Source organism: Scophthalmus maximus, chromosome 19 (genome assembly GCF_022379125.1).
Source record: "Scophthalmus maximus strain ysfricsl-2021 chromosome 19, ASM2237912v1, whole genome shotgun sequence".
NCBI classification, from domain to species: domain Eukaryota; kingdom Metazoa; phylum Chordata; class Actinopteri; order Pleuronectiformes; family Scophthalmidae; genus Scophthalmus; species Scophthalmus maximus.
In genome coordinates, this window is record NC_061533.1 from 4,588,965 (window position 1) to 4,604,915 (window position 15,951).

General features: G+C 42.9%; 1 protein-coding gene across 5 annotated transcripts in view; it reads left to right on the top strand.

The window, feature by feature from the left end:
* Positions 1–15,951, top strand: part of taok3a (TAO kinase 3a) — a 55,785-nt gene that overhangs the window by 7,082 nt on the left and 32,752 nt on the right. For all 5 annotated transcript variants that reach the window (XM_047329008.1, XM_047329012.1, XM_047329009.1 and 2 more), the window contains exon 2: positions 14,696–14,831. The gene's annotated coding sequence lies outside the window, so the exon portion shown is untranslated. The remainder of the gene's footprint in view (positions 1–14,695; positions 14,832–15,951) is intronic.

Sequence of the window (15,951 nt, forward strand, 5' to 3'; positions counted from 1 at the left end):
AGGGAACAGGGGAGTTTCTCATGAGGAAAAAAAATGCAGTGAGAGCCAAAGCAAGTGCCTCTTCCACCCTTTTCCTGCTTAATAGTCCGTATTAGGACGACTCCGTATGTCTTTCTGATGCCAGAGAGCCCGAGGTTAAACTGAACAATTGTCCAATTAAGCTGGGACTTGGAGGACACTCTTCCAGTCAACACCCCGCCCTTCTACTAGCCTCTCATTCCTTCTCATGTCCTCTCTCACTTGCACAGTTCTCGGCCACACACACACACACACACACACACACACACACACACACACACACACACACACGAACCAGATGTGCAGCGTTAGAAAGCCATGAGGCCATGAACCTTGGGATAATTGCAGGGATGATGTCGTCCCATAGGGCAAATGAGAAAATGGTGAAATGATCAGGCCATGAGGGCATCAAAGAGTCTCGTGTGTGTGTGCACACACCCTTCCTGTGATTTCATTAACACCAGCCTATACATGACCTATGTCCTGCTGTCCTTTCCTGGTGTCGTACAGGGTCCACGTCGGAAGAGGAACTCAATTCATAGTGATAGAGCAGGAAGCAGGCCAACATTTACTGCTGGATTAGATATTATGGTTCAAGTTACTGTTCTCAGCAATAATCACCGGCTGACGATACTCTCTGTGATCGCTGGAACACGCAAGATAATTATGCAGTCATTCATAGATTAGACGGAAATCAACAGCCTTGTAGGAAAATTAAAGACACACACACACACACACAGTCTAGACAATTACCGTGATTGAGGGCTATAATGGACACCAAGTATCTGACACCCCCGATATCCATCTAGTCAAAGAGCCTTTGTCTGTCTATCTGCATCTGTTATTCTCTCTCAAACATACATACATAACATAGTACATAAATACTGGTTTCCCTGTTATTAATTCATGGTCCTTCCTTTTTTCCCCCTCGGACAAATATTTGCCGTATAAAGATTTACCCGATTAATTATTGATCGACTCACATAGCGACTGGGGGGTTTTGTGGATTGTAGCGGTCATGACGTTTTGATCTGGTGAGATCACACTTCAACAGCTAACGTGGAGGATGTAGTGTTGAAAGTTTACTGGAAGGAACTAGTGACTGCTGTGTCCAACTTACCCCCCTTCCATTCCCCCCCTTCCCAAAGAGACTGGGTGGGAGATATTGCAGGAATTAATGGATCCCACCAGGAACGGCAAGCCTGGACCAACGGTGAATGTTAGAGATGAAGGAAAAACAGGCAGCAGGGTGGTGTCCTGATTAGAGTGACTATGTCCTTGAAATTTAAAGCCTGACTCTGAAAACTATGTTCCTACACATGTCCTGAAGCAAGAAATGGAGTCTACTCGCCTTTCAAAATCAGCTGAATTCCTCCAGAAGGATATAAGTTACATACACAACTTGGCCTTTGCACAAAGGTAATTGTTTAGGACATTCATCAAATACTGGCCATCTGGCTCAAACTCATGTGCACATGTTTTTTTTGTCATCTTTCTGTCATAGAAAGGCATTGATGTCATCTCTGGTGTTAAAATTGCAGATAACTTGATTTTTAAATAATTTCAATTTAATTTATCAAGCAAAAAAATCATAAAACATTCGCTCCTCAGATGTGAGAATTCAATCCTGTCACCCTAATGTTTCTTAAATTGATTTTTTTTTTACATTTTAACTGCCGGTCAGACAAAACAGGCAATTTAAAGATCCCCCCTTTTGCCGTCAGAACTTGTTGTGCTGACTGTGACCTCCAGTGAGCACTGGGGTGGTTTGCAGCCGAATGTGTTTCCAAGTCCCAGTCCATGGTTCTGGCAAAGCGGTGGATCGTTCTGTCCGGGTTGGGGATGAGTTCCTGCCCCAAGGGAGGGAGTTTTAAGTATCTAGGGGTCTTGTTCACGAGTAAGGGGAACATGTAGCGGGAGATGGACAGGTGGATTTGTGTTGCGTCAGCAGTAATGTGGCTGTGTACCGGTCCGTTTTGAGGAGTAGAGATAAGGTGAGGAGTTCACACATCCGGAGGGGGATCGCAGTAGAGCCGCCGCTCCTTTACGTCGAAAAGAGTCAGATGAGGTGGTTCTTGTCAGGATGCCACCTGGGCGCCTTACTTTGGAGGTGTACTAGGAACGTCCAACTGTCCTAGAGGTAGACCCAGAACTCGCTGGAGGCACTACATATCCCATCATGCTTGGGAGCGCCTCGGGATCCCCCAGCAGCTGGAAAGCGTGGCCGCGTAGTGATGTTGGGAACACCCTGCTTAGCCGGCTGCCTCCATGACCCAACCCTTAATAAGTGGAAGAAAATGAATGAATGAATGGATGGATGGATGGATGGAAGTAGTGCTGATGGCGGGCTACTGCAAGTGTATGGCGATGGGAAATCTCTTTTGATACAGCAGGCTCTCTCCCAGCCAAGCTGTCGCCTGTGGACGGGGTTGTTTTTATTGGGCAGTTTTACAAACAATCGTTTAACAAAACCCATAAATACTTCAGTGCCGGTGGTCACGAAGAACCCAATGCTTTGGCTGGAGTTCACTTGTTGATGCACATTGAATCATTTTATGTAACTCGCCTGACCATTTGCAGCTGGCCAGGGCATTAGTAAACATGTCATTTAGTTTATTAGTGTATTAAACCACATAACCGTTACGTAGGCGTAGCCTTTAAGGCATTCATGAGATTAAAATCTGTCCTCCGAAGGCCAGATATCACACTCACTCCTCTTTTTTATGTGTGTGTGTGTGGATGAAGATCTAAAAGAGGAAGGGGGAGGCTAAGTTCTGAGCCTGAATTAATTCCGCAACCTAACTGCGGGCAGACTTTACAGGGGATAAAAAGCTGAAATCTGGAGGCCTTAAACCCGTGGGCCCTCTCCCACTCCGTGTAACCCCCAGTGATGATGTACATAATTTATACTGTCAGTGTATATTTAAAAAAAAAGAAGAAGAGGAAGACGCAGAACACAAGGGAAATGACTCAGTGGCCTAGATGCACGTTTCCTTTTTCGGGGGTTTCCTCTGCTCAACTTCCTACCCCCTGTCTCTCACTTCCATTTTGGCTCATCACTCTCTTGTCTTCAGGTCGTAGGTTATCATGCTCCGGCTTCTTCATGGATGAGGCAAATTACCCGCCGCCTTCACATGCATTTCTTAATTGATTTTTTGTTGATGATCGAGCCATTTACAGTACGTGTTGGCATGACACATGAAAGGAGAACGATAGAGGCACTGTGCCATGTTAGTGCTCAGTGAATAAGACAAAGTTTATGGTGAGGTGAAACAAACCCCTCATGCCACCTTCCCCTTTTTTTGGTGTTCTTCACAGTCAACTGAAAGCCACATACTCTTGCAGAAAATCTAATTCAGTTTGATTGTTAATATAGTGTCAACTTGTCACTTACATTAACTCCAGGCACATAGTTAGGCAGGATAGTTCTGAGCAAGAATCAAAGGCCGATCAATCAGGGCGATATCGCTAGTTATAGTGATAGTTGTAGGGTTATTAGTGTTAATATTAGTAACAGCAGTGATCATAGCAGCACCAATTATCGCTCCCTGTGATGCACTAGCGGGCGCACAGGGCATTTTTGTTCTGGCTGATACGAAGCTGACAGCTGTGGGAGTCCTGGACATAAATGTGTTACCATGAATCACAACATCCCCCGCCATCCCCCGAGGCCCTGGCGAATGACTGCGTGACGTCATCGTTTTTTTCCCTCCCCAGAACATTGCCTTCAAGAGAGTCGGAGAGGACGTCCGAGTCCCCCGGCATAGACGTCTTACATGGGAACCATATAGACGGGATCCATACGCTGAACTGCTAGGAAGATTTAGAATAAATCTTTGTACATTAGGCTGTCAGTATCGCCTGGAAATTTGGCAAACCTCAGATGGCAAATTAGGGAAATCAGGCCATCGAAAAGATTAAAGTAATGAGGGAAACTGCTTTACACTCATCCTATCTGGGAGAAAGGGGGAGACAGTGGTAGCTTGACTCGGCACGACAGCATCACTCACACTCCAACTGATGCAGCTCATCCTGCATCTGTTAATTTGAGTGTCTTTAATATTTCCTAATGAAAAAAAATGTCCTACTCACCGCACCAAATTCTCTTTTGCACTGCTTTTTGTTGCAGAGCAGACCAGCAGACCACAATTAATCTTTCTGCTGCTCTTGATTGGAAAATCCTGTCTGGCTTTAAAGTAGCACTTCACTCTACGCTCAACCCTTCCCTTGTATACACACACACACACCGCACACACACACACACACTTGGAGCTGAAACTAGATCAGTTCCGTGTGTGGTGTCAGGGACGGAGCTATAGGACTCTCTCACCACGAGTCTCGTCTAAGACACACACTTGCAAAAGAGCACTTGACATGTGAGTCTTTGAAGAGCCAGAATGTTTGATATCGGGGCTCAAACCTCAGTGGGTGCAGTCGTAGTTGATCTGTCATGTGGCCTTGATGTCAAACAGCCCCAGACTCATCACTCTCACTGCTCTACCCTCTGACACACCCATGGTCTATGAGCTGATATCTGTGTGTAATATGGACTTGAATATTTGTGTGCAGCCGAAAGAGTATTTTCGCAGCCCACAGTGAAAATCAATACAGCCGGGAATTGGTAGTGTCATAAACAGGCCCTGGGGTTATTGCCTAGTCAATACGGCCCATCAAGTCACAGGGTCCCAGCTGAGCCTGGCTGCATGTGGCCAGCGGTAGTGAGTATTACACACATTGATGAAAAACACCAGCCTTCGTCACCTCGTTGGCCTGGCTTTTTTTTTTTTTTGCTTTCACGCGGTTTAGCACCAGCAGCAGCCATATGCTTCAGCCAGCGTCGATAACAACTCTGCGGGCCAAAGGCCAACACCTCATTGACCGAGACTAATTGACAATTACTCTTAATTGCTGTCTGTCCTCTTTTTATGAATCAACAACAGGAGGATAATTTAGCAACGTAAATTTAGGGTAAATCTCTCAAAATCTGCCACTGTTTCTCACATTACCCGTTTTTCTTTCAAACATCAACCTCATGCCCATTAACACCAAACTAAAGCTTAAGTCTGCAAAAGATATTTCCTTTTTTTTTGTGGAATCCGTGAATTGTAAGGTGACAACAGACATCGAAACTAAGGCTACATCCATATTATTTTGTTTTAGTTTTAAAATACGTCACCGCTGCCCCGGTAACACCTGCTCTCCACACTACTCTGGAGTTTTTGTGCGCCTCAAATGAAGAAGTTTAGGAACGCTCCTCGCCCCGCTTTAGTTTGAAAACTCCCAAGCTACATTGTAGACATTTGGAAACAATGACGCCGTCACCAGCAGTTTCTTCCTGATTGGTTCTTATCAGTTAACTACCAGTGGCGATTGCATGTATTGTAAACACTATCTGTCAGGAGCAGTTCCACCTTGTTGTTGCTCTTAGTAAAGTATTGTCTTACTTTTCACCACTGGTGTTTCTCCTCCTCCTCCGTAGTAGTGTTTTCTGTAACTAAGCAACCAACGGCAGACTCGACAATCTGCTTCCTGTTTACACCAGCACGCACACGTCCAGTGAACATGAATTGTCAAGTGATATGTGTGTTAATATGGATGGGGATTCTTACTGAAATGGAGCTCAATCGCCCGTGTGGACGAAGATTGCTGTTTTGTAGTATTAGTAGCCTAAGTGACGAAACACAGACAATGGATGCGAGTAAAGACAGAAATGGACATGGGCTAATGTCGCGGTTGGAGTATTGACAAAGGCTGCAAAAACAGACCGTATAGATCGTGTTCTGTTAATCCACGGAGGAACTTCTTTGTGTCTGTCTTGTTGGGAAAAGATTGCTTGAAGTGCTCATAGATAGAAAGGAGGTAATCGCTTTCTTTTTTACTTCTTGAAGTCACTTGAATGTTATGAGTCCACCAGCATCTGTGTCTAAGCCTGTCTAGATGTTAGTCATATCCTCCTGGCTGCTTGATGAAAAACACCACCATAATGTGTTTCATGAATTGCCTTTGTTAACTTTGGAAAACATCCCACTACCGGTGTGGAACAAAGCATGAAACCATGTTCGTCATATTTTATGAGCACAAATTTAAACCCTTGTAAATACCTTTTACTCGGATTGAATAATTCAAATAATACTCCAGCTGAGAGAATGATTTGCTCAGCTCTATTTTGGTCTTGCTGTCATGGTGTAAGCAAAGCACGGGAAATAAATGTCCCTGTGGGAAAGGAGTCTGAAAAGTTGAATAATTATGTCTTGTCTTCTTTTTCCCACTTGTATTCTTATTTCATTAAAATAGCAATGTCTGAAGTTTGAAAGGAATGCGAGATGTTTTTCTTGTTACCTATGCACACGTTTTTGAATTCATTTGAATTAGCTAACGTTCCGAGGGGAGGTGTGGTCATTATGAAATTGGTGCAAGGACATTGACACTTTCAACTCATACATACTAAATCATTCTACAGTAGCATCATTTTGCATTTGACAGTGGGTGTCACCATACTGAGCTGGTGTAGAAAGATTCTCTGTCAGCTTTATGAATTAAATGTGACTTTGTATATTGGCCAATGCTTTACAGATTACACCCTGTTCAAACCTGTGATTGACTGTTGCTCTCCTGATGTGACCTCATCACCTGAACAGGCCATCATGGTACATTTAAAGGGGCAATAAGCGATTTTGGAGAAAGCTTGTTTCCCTTTCTCTTTTTGGAAAATAAACAACAAATCACCATTACGGACTTGTACTGCACCATAGTTTGCCTGCAGCCTCCAAATAACAAAATCTGAGTGATTTGAAACAGAAACTGAATTTCTGAACAACAGTTACGATGAAGCGCTAAGCTAACCTTTTCCGTGAATTCATGAATGCACCCGTAACAATCAGCCGGCTAATGACTAACCCAAGTTAGTATGATTGAGTTAACTCTTATGTGTATAACATACCTGGAGGCAATGCGAACTTTGTGCCCTGCAGTTTAAAACTGTACATTTTTGTCTGCCTATGTGTGTGTTAATCTGGACTTTGGCTCGTGTTTCCACAGATTGATCATGTTGTCTACTTGACATGAACAGAACGTTTTCGTCAGCACTGACTCTGGTGAAGTGTCATCACACTTTGGGATGTTCAGTTGTGTGGTGTTTCTGTTCTGCATAGAAAACAGTAAAAATGCATCATTGACAATGTCCTAATCAGAAATGTGGTAAAGTGTGCAAGATAACTTTTATGTAGCAATAATAAAATAAGTAAATCTCCAGTACTGAGAGCTGAACTGAGTGGAGACATTGAAGCAGATCAATATGGTCTTTAGAAATGAATCCCCAGATAAAAACCTGTGAACATGAATCAACACTGTTGTGTGTAGTATTGTAAAATAGGTTTTGTTAAAGGTTGGCGGTGCCACTTCTTTCATGTACATGCTTTCGTGAAGCAAGCCGGGTACTCCGAAATACTGTATGGATGGAAATAGTTTTTTTTTTTTTTTAAAGAAACCTACAATTAGAAATGTGAGATGTGTTTACATGTCTTGGTGTGTGTGTGTGTGTATATTTGGCTATTCTTGGGCGTCACCTTGGCAGGCCCATGGAGAAGTGCAACACCCTTGAAAAAAACCCAACAGTGCACGAGAAGAGCTAAAACTATCACTGTTCAGTGTAAGTCTGTGGTTACAGTGGTCACAGTGGATTACAGGCTGCGTCACGTACAACTTCAAACATGGAGCAGGATCAGTTTCCCTGGTTTGGTCAAATTGCAGCTTCCACAGTTAGAGGTGCTGTTCAGACAGAGGTGTGTGTGTGTGTTTGTGTGTGTGCGTGTAACCTGTTGATCTATGTACCCTCGCTGGTGGGGCTCAAGAACGACCCCCTGCTCCTCCTCCTCACTCACTTTCTCTGATGTGCAAAATTGTCTATGAGGGACTGTTGAATAATTGAACAGCACAGTGACACTGCACTTAGTGTGTGTGTTTGTGTGTTTGTATTTATTTAGGACTAGAAAAAGACAGTACAGAGATTGATTTTTTTGAGTGTGTGAAAGACTGCGTGGGTTTCAGAAAAGCAAGATGGTAGATCTCACACTATTGACCAGGTTGGGAAAAAAAAATAATCTGAAAAGGCGCTAACACTGATAGTTCCCAGAAAGGATGAATGGCTTTAATAGAAAATACTCCAGGCTTTGCTCCGCAGGGACACAAACACACGTATACACACACACGCACACACATCGGCCCCTCTGGATTCATGGGATTGCTCTATAAAGGCTTTCACATTGGACAAGGGATAGTTTTTGTGCGGCTGTGTTTCGCTTGTATTGTGTGAATATCTGTTTCCTTTATTACCGCGTCAGTCACATACAGATTTATCAGGCAGAGGTAAACCTGGTAGTACTTGCTGATACACCTGTTAGCACAGTGCTTTGCCCACGATACAAAAGAAGAGATCTCAGGCTTCACTCTATTTTGGGGGGCAGTTCAGTAACTGATGATTTTTATTCTTCCAAGCCTCCACTGGGGGAGATAATACTTTTAGAAGAGAAAGTCTTTCAAGGCAGCTGAGAATAATAACATGGTCTTGTTCAGCGGTCACAGGTCGTCCGTCCTCCCTGAACATTTTGGTCCGTGTCTCAGAGAGATCCATGCTCACGCCCAGAGAGGTTTTATGCTTTGTTGTAATTATCTTTTGTCTGCATTCTCACCGGAGGTGAGTTTCCTCGGGGAACTGAGATAAATGCAGCTTTCACCATCGCAGTTTATGTGAAGGAATGACTTTATTTTGAGAAGGGTGACATCATCATGCCCTTTGTGAAAGCCACATGAAGTCAGCCTTGCAGACTCTCAAAGGAAACGTCTAGTTTTTTATGTATTTGGCTTCCACATGTGTTTCAAGGAATAGTCATCCACTACTTAGTTGAGTTCAAATTATAAAAAAACAAATCCTCGGATGGCATTAGATAAATAAGGGCTTGAACTAATGATCAATAATTCACAGAAGACAAAGAAATAAGATTTATATGCTCATTTTTAGGAGCAAGGACCTGTGAATTTCTCATGTTTTTGGTCATTTTTAAAATATGATGCGTATCGATTTAAGGCTGCTTGCTAACGATAATTTTTTTCAATTAATCTAACCATTATTTTGCTGTTTAGTCAATCAATTCCTTGGTTAACTTACCAATAAATAATAGCTTCCATTAATCTTTCAACTTTTAACTCAAGCATTTTCTCACAAGAAGAAAACTCTTTAACTGTAATTTCACTTGTGTCTCTTGAAGTATTCTTTAAGTTTGAGCAAAGACCAGTGTTCATCTCTCTCTACAAACACTCTTTGTAGTGCTACGTAATGACTTCAGAGCTGCCAGTGGTGGTAGGGTATCATCTCAAAGTGACAAGTAGTCTTAATGCCAGCTAACGGGAGCGGATATATGCATCGAAGCACAACTTATCATGACCAAGCATCAAAGGTAAGATGAAGTTTGTCGCCGTTTTTTTCCCCCGGAATCAGTGGCCTCTGCAAGCTTTCTCATGATAAGTAGCTTGTGTTGTTAGCTTTAAGGGCCCCTATATAAAAAAAATCCCACACTTTGGAAGATCTGGTCCCAGTGTTAACCTCTTCCTGCTTGGACCGCAGTTAGGGAAGCAGGGAAGATGCGCTTTCATTTTCTCCAGGGCCGAAGTGTTGTCTCGCTCTGGGACTAACCCCGTTCACTTCCTCAACAGCAGTAAATAACACAAAAACTTGAGACGCTGCGGCGTTTATAACAGACGAACTGTAACCTGCACTGGAAATTCACCAACGACATCTTAATCCAACCAGCTAATGAATTACCTGAAGATGGTGATGAAGTTGTCGATGCCTCATTTAACAGAGGATGGTTCAACTTTTGCCATGTGTTGCCCTAGCCAGCTTCACGTTTCGCATCACAAATGTTACCGTGAGCGACTTTTGAAAAGTTCAACCACACTCACTCTTGCCTTGACTTACTGTCTGTTCATGTTAGTTTCTAGGTTTTATGTGCCTTACCGCCACAGATTTGGAGAGTGGCTATGTGTTTGTGTGTTTTGTGAGTTATTCGATTTTCAAAGTAGACAAGCCAACGCTCCATAATTGAGTCATATTATCTTTCCCCCACAGCCCCTGGCTACTCCCAGATAGCCCGCAAGTGACCTCCTCGGGTATCTTAATATTTCATAGCTGCTTCTTAATGCGCAGATCCTACATGTGGACATGTGTAGGAGTGAAAAATGGTGTGAAAAGGTTTTTTGTGTGTCGTAGTTGTGCGTGTGCCATTTAGATAATTCCATGTAAGTCTGATTCATTGCTAGTGGCTTTTCTGAATCAATATGGAGATTAAGATTGATGTTGACCCAAAGCTTTAGGGCAAAAAGTGGAGCTGCTGTCATCTGCTTATAGCCAGAAGTGTGAATGATTTGGCCTGGCAAACATTGAGAGTTAATCCACTTTAATGGACATGTCTGTTTTTGCCGCGGCAGCTCACCACTACAAAAATATGTGTCATGAAATCACAATTGCACAACTCTGCAAAGCTTTTTTTAATTTGAAATGACAGATACAGGAAGTGGAGTCAGGAGGAAGAGATTTTATTAAGCTAACATTAAGTAAGGTAATTTTTATTGCTTTGTTTACTTTCAAAATGTCTCCTAAGTTGAATGTTAATGAATATTTATCTCTGCTCCGCGTCATTACGTGACTGCTGTTGAGCAGTTGGGTGACTCCTTTATTTTTGTGTCCTCCAGATTCATTTCTATCCTATCTAGAACTTGAAAAGTGAAAAAGCTGCTTCTGATATATTTGATTCTTCTGCTGTATTTAAAGTCAGGACTGAAAGGCCCACGACGTCACCTCTGATCAGATGGAAATGTCGAGGTCCGTGAAAAGGTCATTGGTGCCAAGCTCAACTTTTCAACATCCGCTCTACCTCTACACAAGTCGTGCGGCCAGTCGTGAGGTTTTGGGGCCGTTTGTTGCCTTAAGGGCAACAAGAGGAACTCGCTTCAAATAAACTACAGATTTAGAGTCGCCTCGTATTTGACCCTCAATCCACCGACACCCACATTTGTGTTGGCATTAGCCTTAAAGCTAATCTGAGTAGGTAACGCTCTTTGGTGTGTGTGCATGTGTGCGGCTGTGTGTGTGCATTTCTCAATAGTTTCACTAAGCTCCTGAGAGGAGAGCTGCCCCGAAGTTTCCAAATCCCGCTTTAGAGCGTTGAGGGTGTGTGTGTGTGTCTGTGTATTCTTTACTCTGTGAAAATGAGTCACTGCTATAAAAATCCACACCACGCCGCCCTGGCAGGATAATCAGGGACATAATGTTTAGTTTCTTTCTATCTCACTGGATTAGTTTATTTTTCATCCCGGGATCATTTTTTTGTGTATTGCGGAAATCGCCTCATATTCAGTTTTTTTTTCTTCTTCTCAGCTTTATTTAAAGCCGTATTCCACCACGGGACGACGTGTGATTTTATTGCATACCTACCTCCAGCATGACTCGTCAGAAGCCCCGCTCAGTCATCGTCAGTCACTCCGGGGGAATCGTTGAGTGTTGAATTTGTGCAACACTCGAGTCTCATTATCATCATTGTTGATTGAATTCACAGAAATCCGGGCTCAGAGGTATTATGAAGATAGATTCAGTCTTATGACGAGAGCCACGTCGGAGAGCTTGTCAGTTTGAGCTACTCAAAGGTTTTCGAGCAATTCTTCTGAGAACAACTGGTTGTTTCGTGACTTGCTCAAAGGCTCCTGACCTTCTACACAGAATTGCCAAAAACTTTCATCCAGGAAGTCGGATGAGGTCATCGAAGATGCCTGTGGCTGTTGGTCAACATATAATGAAGTGGCTTGAAAGTTCTTGTCTGATTGCGGATGTTGCATCAAGCTTGGATGAATTGTTTGACCGATCCCTCTGAAAGCTGTTCTACTGGGTGATTTTGTCCAAAATCCAAAAATGACAACGAAACTGTTTGCCTGGTGAAATTGCTCCTCGGGAAATTGGCAGCACGTTCGTCGGGATTTGTGATTCATTTCACAGTGTGTCATGGAGCAGGTGGAACAGAAAAGTAGGAGCCGGATATTGATCAGTAGAGCCTACGCTTTCCGACTAGTGTCGAAGCTTGGCTTTACTTTTTATTTACTCATTAACCAAAAAGGTTACCCTGCAGCACAACCTGTACAGATGTAACTCTGTGACAGATTGAACATATTTCCATTTTGCACATACTTTTCAAATATACATACTTAATTTTATTGTATAGTTTTCCGTTACTGCTTGTACTTACAGTACAGTACTTGTTATGTACCAAAACACCAAAGTAAATTCCTCCTGTGTAAAAAAAAAAAAGTTAAATAAATAAAAATAAAAACATTCTTGGCAATGAACACGATTCTGATTCTGATGTCATATGATTTGGCCAATCAGCACAGCCTAGTAGGCAGTAAAAAAATAAATAAAAAATGTAGGTTTGTGAACTTAGAGTCCTCTTTATGAGGGTAGACCGAGTGTAAATGTCATAAAAAGTCACAACCACTGACAATTAACTTGAAAGAACCATTCTGGACTGAGGTCTTCAAGATCATTCACGATACAAAATCACCACATCGCCCAACCCCACAGTAAACTGACTGTTTTTGTTTTTGTTTTTCGAGGCAAAAACAGACATTGAAAGGTGTCATTTTCGGAGATTTTCTAATGTAAACAGTTCATCAACTAATCAGAAAATGTGCGGCACATTAATAGAATGAAAACAATTGTGAGCTGTAGACGGTAGTTTACGTTCAGCTCTTCTCTTGAAGATGGACTTGAGTAGAAGACACACAAATGCATTCTCACTCTTGCGCTATGTTCTCACTCTTTCTCTCATCTATTTATGTCTTTCTGTCGGTTGGTCACAAATGCCGAGCAGGGTGGAGTGAGCGAGGAGGAGGAGGAGGAGGAGAAGTGCGGCTGCAACTTTCCCAGAGGCTCCTGCAAGCGTCAGTTTGTGTTATAAATCATTCAGGGACACTCAGACGGGGCACAATACATGTTTCTCCCTCTCTCCGCTCATCCCTCCATCCTCTCCTCTTCTTCTTTTATTATTGAAAGTGGTTCCTCTTGAGCACCCAGTCCGCTGCTCGGCACAATCAAGAAGAGAGAGGGGCAGGTTGGGTGCGAATGGGAGAGGTACAGTAGAGAATCGGTTTGATTCCACACAGGATGTAAGCGGCTCAAAGCAAATGTCACTGGGTCATTCATGTACTGAATAAATGACCTCCTGCGGTTCCTGGTTGTCGAGCTTCTTTTAGACAACAGTTGGGTTTATTGTGTGTATGGTGAGAGGGGCAGCGTTGTGTTCAGTGGTGAAGCTTGTGGCTGCTGCACCACCTGCTTGTCACAGTGGAACACAGTCCAGGAGCTGGCAGCACTCCGCTGTCAGAACCACCGCCCGCTCTGATTTGATGCGTAAAGTGTGTGTGTGTGAGTGAGTGACACCCTTTGTGTGTAGGTGAAATCAGAAATATTGTTTGTGCTCGCTTGTGGCTGTGTGAAAGCCTGTGTTTGTCCACAGTGATGCGTGTGTGTGGTGTCCTTGAACTCATTCATTTGAAAGAGGGAGAAAGTGGATGTGTTCCGCCTGAAACGGGAGGCACTTTAAAATGTGAAGACATTTAGTTTGAAATGCCCGATGCATTCTGGGAGACACGCTGGACATGGAATATGTTGAAAATTGACTAACGTTAAGATGGTTCCTATCTCACCATCATGGAGAAATAAAGTGATCCTTGTTTTTATCTCACACTGATACAATGGTGAATGACTTCACCTCTGAGATCTGAACTTAGATATCTTCTACCTGAAGCTGATAAAAAGAAGGAAATCATTTACAGTGAATCCCGGAGTTGTTCGGGAAGGATAATGAGTTCCAGTCATTAAAGAGATGAAGTCATTCCACTATGTGATGTCAGGAGGAAGTTTGAAAGAACATCACCTCCCTTTTCCTCCTCGTGTTTTGGTTCAAGTTTTTTAATTTGGGTTATCACTTGAAAAGGTTTACATGCTGTAATGTTCATAAACCATTCAATTTCCTCAGACTGTCTGTTCCTGCAGCTCCTATCTGTAATGCCTGGGTTTAGCTCATGTCTCTTTAAGGCCCCTCCCCTCCCGATAAAGCCCACTCCGCTCTGATTGGCCAGCTGGCTCCACTAGTTGTGATTGGTCAACCGCTTCCAGCGCATGTAGGAATTGTCAATACCCTTGCTTAACCTAGCTTTGTTCGCAAGCGTGCCAGACTAGCATAATTATGTCTCTGCAATCACTATATTTATGACCGCAATCAAAGATGATCATTACGGAAGATTATGACGATTATCTTATCTTTTATCTAATAAATGATTTTAAAAGTTCAAACTGGTTGTTTTGTCCAAAGGCTGTGGGTATTTATTATCAGAGAAGACTTAAGAAAACCTGCAACCCTGCATTTGCTTTCTTTTGCAATTTGGAATATTTTTTTTGAAAATTTGCTGCAGATTAATGTTCACCAACTGATCACTTATTCAATTTATAATTCTACAGTTCCTCGTCACGTCGTCACAGGCACACCGTCTTCTAATGTGTTTAACTTCTTAAATGTACTCGTTTAATCTTAATCCAACCATCTAAGCCTTTCTCTCCCGTCTCCTATCTCAGGTGCAGTTTTATTCCAGTCATGAGGAAAGTCGGTAAGGAGTCAACTCGGGATTTAAACTGAGGAGAGGAAAAGGGGGAAGAAAGAGAGGGAGACAGAGGCCAGCCTGACACCCCCCTCTGACTCATTTTCCTACAGGTAGGCAGTTTGACTCTATGGTCATTTATTTATCTGGACGCCTCGTTGTGTGTTTATCATCATCTCTTTAATTTCATTATAGCTTCCATCATGCAAACATCTGACAGGCTATACAGGTGATCTATTGTCTTGTCTCATGAATGTCACCCTGCAGAGTGAAGGCGTGTGCGTGTGTGTTTGCGTGTGTGCGAAAATCCCCTTCATGCAGCAGTTAGACAGCCAGCGGAGGCATCAGCCGACAGTAAACTGGGTCTCGTTTGCCTCGTAATGAGAGCTCGCTCGCTGCCCTGACGGCTCTCGGATGTACACAACATCTAACCAGCCCTCTGTCACGCTGAATTACAGCCGAGTCTGGAAGCAGGCAGAGAGTTTCTCTGGCCTGTGTACTGTCACTTTTTCGACGTTGTCTCTGTGTTTGCAGTTGCACACACATGGATTCCTGTGTGGGGGCGTTGCTGTAGTGTAATTGTTTGAGGTTGCTTGTTGGCAGCATAGAAAATAAAAATAAACAAAATAAATTATATACTTGAATCCGGAAGGCTGGTAGCTCAGACCAGTTTTATGGCTGACAGTATCGAACTTGTTGGGCTAGATTCTGCAGCCATACATCACTCGCACTTTCTTGTAGCTGAGTAGTTTTAACATGACTAGAATTTACTTTTTTTCCCCAAAAAAAACCTTTAGTGATTGCAGAGACATAATTATGTCTTCGGGTACGAGTCTTCCTCTGTCCTCAGGAAAACAGTGGCTCATGCGATGTTAAGTGATTCTGCAGATGATTGAATGAAGGCCTTCTGATATTGAACTGAGCGTTTTAATATCTGAATAATAAAAGCAGTGTAATACTATCGCCTCTTCAAAATAATGGGGGGGGGGGTGTGACTGTGTATATTAAATACAGCCTGTCACTCTGAAATGATAAACCCGTACTCAGTCCAGGTGTATTGACTCGGAGGAGGTACTTCACATCAGGATAAAGCCACTCTCATATTTTCCATTGATAAAGAAACTCTAGTCATCATCACCCTACAACCCTGCATTGTGCATTTAAATAGGCTTCTATATTATTCATAACAAGGCTGACCCATTTAGTGTCGTGCAGGAGGCACGCACACGCACA